Raw genomic sequence first — 5,366 nt, 5'->3', positions numbered from 1 at the left:
AACAGAATGGTATTGCCTCTTTAAATAAAATAATTGTCTTCTCCTGTGAAATAAAATTGAAGGAATTTAAAGAAATAAGATGCATTTTTAGCTTTTTTCTAAAGGTTTATTCAGACTGGACATATTTGGTTTACTTAAAGTGAACCAGAGTTCATTTACTTGATACTAATTATCAAATTTTCAGTCCAAATACACCAGATCAGGAACCGCTCTTGGACTTATCTTTTGAGGTGATCCAATCAGAATGAGCTTTGGTTTACTCTGAGTTTTTTCAGCCTGAATAGGATCCGAATGCAACAATTGGACCGAAACAGCCACCGTAGCCAGTCGTCGCGGGACAAACGGGTAGGAATGAAGCGACCAAATCTAAAGCAACGATGGTCATTTTTGACATAAAAAGGGGTCCAACTGTTTTAACGTTTATCTGACCTCTTCTTCCATACTTTTGTGTATTTCGTTATGCAGCATGTGCCCGGCGTTGCTGTGACATCATCCTAAAAGCTTTCCTTAACACAATTCTCTTAAAAACAACACCATAAAACCACAACGATCAGACAGCAACTCATTGAAAAGTGGTTAAATGAATGCAGGCTCAATAAAACAACTTAACGTGATACACGTTGCTTTTCACACTGTTTCCCCGACAATCTATCTGTCACAAACACTTCTTAGGCATTTTCTAGCTATATATAATATTTGAATAAGTGAACTATTCCGACAAGGATTGTAAAGTGTAGAATTTTTATAGTATCTGCCTCTATAGCTGCCTTCGTAATTCCTGGCCAATGACTGAAGAGATATTTAGTCACATGGTTTTGTCTACAGGCTTTGGTTCGAAACAGGAAATTCCACTTGACAGCAGTCTGAATACAGACCAAGGTTCAGAACTCGATCAACTGAGTTTTAAAGTCTGAATACACCCCAAGACTGGTCAATTTCGGATTATTGTGTTTTATGGATCGATGAAAATTTTATTTTTTATGTTTTTAACATGTTCTTGTGGCCTTATATTTATATGATGGAGGACATGTATAAAGAACTGCATTTCTGAGTATTAATTTATTTAAATCATCATGAATGAGGAGGAGCTGTTTGGAAAAGAGCGTATTTGTGAGAGAAAATAAGCTCCTCACTCCGTTCCATTCCGATTCATCCACAACTAGATCCACGTACGTCTTCGTTTTCCTCGTCTGAATTGTCATCGGAAATCAGATTTCGCTCCTATATTTATGTGAGGGGCTGTAAGCTAGTGGGAGAGAGTGTTGAACTGGTTGACTATTTTATTTCTTTAACTTTTTTCACTTCAGATCCCCCTCACAACACGATGAAGTGTCTCTGAACCCGCTTCTCCTGACCGTTGACCTTCAACAGGAGCGCAGACAGTGAGAGTCATTCATCATTTTGTGGCCAAGTGTCTGCTGTGAGCAGCGGCGGGTGGGACGCTCCACAGCTCGTCCGGCTTGGCCGAGGATGAAACAAGCGTCGGTAGATGCTGCAGAGCGCTGGAGCTGAAGCTGCCTCACACTGAAAGGACTTTCAGGAGACTTTGAAGCGCGAGAGACGTCGCTGCCTTTTGAAAACCTCAACAGCCCAGTTAATGACTTCAACAAGTCAGACATCTGCTGCTCTCGTTCACGGCTCAATTAAACCAGAGCTGAGATAACCTTCATCTGTGCTCAGCTCTTCAAGGCTGAGGTGAGTTTGTGTCGCCACCAAAGTACAGTCTGCCTCATCAATAAAGCAATAGTAATATTTGAAGTGGAATGCATTATGGCGAAGGTGAGACAGGTCAATGAATCTCCTCGTGGTGATGATGATAACTATTGATGTGTTGGTCTGGAAAAAAAGGAATAAATGTCTGCACAAAAGGGAGATGCACGTCTGCAAACACAGATATACTCGTGGCAGATCCTTCATCCATGTGTCTTCGAGAGCAGCTGCCTGTTGACATAATGTGGGCAGTCACTCGGATTCCTGATGTGACCGGGAGCTGGAGCAGCTTGAGCACCAGCAGCGGCACCAGCTTCGGGGGGCTGCGTCTCTCCTGGGAAGCTGGAGCTCACTTCTCATGCAGCCAGCTGGAATCTCTCTTATCTCCTGCTTTCATCATTGTTCTGAGGAAGTGAGGCACTGTTCATGCAGAAGTGCAGATTTGTGTGAAAATATGGAACTCCTTCAGGCTGCAGCAACTATGAATACTTCACACTTGTATTTTTCTCAGGGAGGATACATTTCCAGCCTGGAGAGAGAAGAATGGATGCAAATTCTAGCAGTCAGGGATATATCTTTGTGCGACACACCGCCTCCCCCCTCCTCTTTCACTTCCTTCACTTTAAATTAGACTCATTTGACAGGCATGGGCGCCTCATCTTCCACCTTCATCTCCAGCATCCTAAATCAGCTCTCTTGTCCCTCATTATCTCCCCATCATATGCTCCACCTGTAGCTATGAGAGGATTTCTCTTTCAGCTGTTGTTTTTAACTCCCCCCCTTGTGTCCTACATACAGCGGGCCCCTGCGGCAGGCTGCGTTCACCTTTAAATAACAAGGATGACAGGCAGATGGTATGCACACTGTAGCGACTCGTTAGACTTTAATAAGCAGCATCATTGAGATCTGAGCACGGTGACAGTGAGGGCTTGTCAATTACGTGAGTAAAACTTCAATGTGTGCGCCGGAATGTGTGAAAAAAGTGAAAAATAAATTAAAAAACACCTAAACAGACACATGTTGCATCTGGAAGAACGCTGCAAAATGTTTTAATTAAAAAAAACTAAAGAAAAGAAGTGACAATGCTATGCAGAATAGTTATTTATTTATATATATATTGTGGATGAGGATGGATTCACACATTTCAAAATAAAATACATTCTTACCTTAGAAGGAGAGGAGAACTCTGCAGAAAAAAAATGGGGAAATCCGGAGTGTGGAGGCTAACAGGTGCCGAAGAGGGGAGCAGAGAGCAGAGGGATGCAGGGGGAGACGGGCTGAGCGAGGACGGCGCGAATCATTAAAAATTGAATGTGCGGATAGTTCAAGTTGAGATTAGAATGAGAAGACGGGAGAGAGGAGAGCGGCATGCTGGAGGAGGAGGAGGATGGAGGGAGTCGGGAGGAAGAGAGGGAGTCATTCTTTGTCAGTTGTGCGTATGCACTTCCCTCCCTTTTACACCCCCCCATCATCACACACATGGATACAAAAACACAGACGGGTGTTTTTCCCACATTTGAGACAACCGCACAAAATCCCATTTATTCTCTGGAGAATTCATTTCAATAACAGGAATAACTCACTTTAAAGCTCAGATTCAGGAAATCACATAAATAAAAGTAATATTTACATTTAGTGTAAAAAAAATAAAATGAGGAATTGAACCCTTTCTGTTTTATGAGTCAAAAATCACACAATTATCACCTAAGCGGTGACTAATTTAATCTGTGATTCACGTTTAATATCAGATGAGTAATTGCACCTTTAACAAGCAAATTAATGAGTTGATGAGGAAAGAAAAAAAGGTTTCTCAGTTCAGGATGAACATGCAATTGTGTCCAGATTGGCAAAGATGGGTTACATTTTTGTGGAACTGTTAAAGACATCAGCATATATTGTTCTAACAAACAAGATTTGCACTTGCTGGAATATCATACATAAAACATGTTTATCCCTTATGACTTCATTATACCTTATTCTGAAAAATCAAACTATTTCAGCTGCGGAGTAGGAACTTCTTTGGTTTAGTAGTTGAATTACTGAGATAGAAAAATGATTTGCAAATATATATATATATATACACGTATATATATTACAAGAGCGTACGTAAAGTGTTTCACTTTTAAATATGATCTTGAAACCTCCATCATCTTTTGTCATTTCCAGTGGTCTTTAATTATATTTATTATAAAAAAAATAAAAAATAAAAAAAAATTCAAGGACATAGTTACTGCAGAGCGGCTGGAGTTCATTAGAAATTTGACTGTTGTTTACACCAGCGTTTAAGCAGTGCGCCATTCTGGACCGTTATTAACCTATGGTGTAGTTCAAGTATATAGTTAAAAGCTAAATATTTAAATTTTAACTAAAGATTAAGGTTTTATTTTGCCAACTATTTAGTTTTGAATTTTAATATTTAGTTTAAAACAAAAATATTTAGATCTAAGATAAATATTTCGTTTTTAACTAAATATTTAACTACAAACTAAATATTTAGTTACAATATTTAGTTTGGAAAATCCATATTTAGATTAGATATAAATATTTAGCCTACAAACTAAATATTTAATTTAATAAATATTTCATTTAATAAAATTAAATATTTAGTTTGTTGGCTATATTTATGATTTTAAAATAAATATTTAGCTTAAATTTAAATATTTAGTTCGCTGACTAAATATTTAGTTAGTAAATGTAACATTTATATATTTATTCATTTATAGGGTGAAAATATGCATTTTTTTCTCCTAAAACACACAAAATATCTGAAAACATTGATGTCAAAATTTTACTTCTCTGATTTACAAATGGCACCCCATAAGAAGCCGTAGAGGTAGGAATAATACTGATTCAACTTACGTTTCTAACGCATTCTCACTCCCATTTCTTCATATATGGGCGTCTGGCTCCACATGACTTAACAATTTGAGGTATTTTCCAGCCACAATTATATGACACCAAGTCTTTTATCGGAAAAAAAAAACTGGAGCAAGATTCACAAGATTTGCAACGCTTCGACATTTCACACTAACCCTATAACCAACTGTAGAAGGTGGACATGAGCTAATAAACAGCAGTAAAGAAAAAGATGAGGAAGCCCCTCCCTGCTGGTCCAGTGTGAACACCATGAGCTCAACATGTTCAAGAACATCACATAACCAATGGAACGTAGCTTCAGTCAGGACTGTCCCCACACCCTTTTCCCTCCTCGTTGGTGTAAGCAAGAAACTTGTTCCATATTTTCTACAAGATAAATAAACTTTTTTTAAACTGCATTTACTTAACACTTTCATCCATAAATACTGAGAAAATGCAACTTTGAGCATAATTTTCTTGCCAAAAAACATGTTAAAAACACAATTTTCACTCAAAGGGGTCTTTAAATATCACAGAAACAAACAACATGTTATTATCACAGTTGGGTTTCTTTTGCAGCAACAGTTTTCTGCAGTTGCTGAATGAAGCATAAACTAAAAAATATTCAACTAAACAAAGCTTTTTAAAATTAAATTTGATGAGAAATTTATGAGTAAATGTGGCTTTGAAAAGTTAATAATTTCATTGTTATTCAGAGTTTAAGCAAATCCAGACTGTATTGGAAGTGTGTTGCTTGAGAAGAAGCAAACACCTGCAGAGCTCAGCTGATGCAAACTGGA

General features: G+C 37.9%; 1 protein-coding gene across 1 annotated transcript in view; it reads right to left on the bottom strand.

Moving 5' to 3' along the window:
- The window catches only part of LOC112154506 (double C2-like domain-containing protein alpha), a 37,949-nt gene extending 34,304 nt beyond the window's left edge, over positions 1-3,645 (bottom strand). The window contains exon 1 of the mRNA XM_024285485.2: positions 2,877-3,645. The gene's annotated coding sequence lies outside the window, so the exon portion shown is untranslated. The remainder of the gene's footprint in view (positions 1-2,876) is intronic.
- Between the last annotated feature and the right edge of the window lie 1,721 nt (positions 3,646-5,366).

The sequence above is a fragment of the Oryzias melastigma genome, linkage group LG19 (assembly GCF_002922805.2).
Source record: "Oryzias melastigma strain HK-1 linkage group LG19, ASM292280v2, whole genome shotgun sequence".
Lineage (NCBI taxonomy): Eukaryota > Metazoa > Chordata > Actinopteri > Beloniformes > Adrianichthyidae > Oryzias > Oryzias melastigma.
This window is presented reverse-complemented; position numbering and strand designations above follow the sequence as displayed.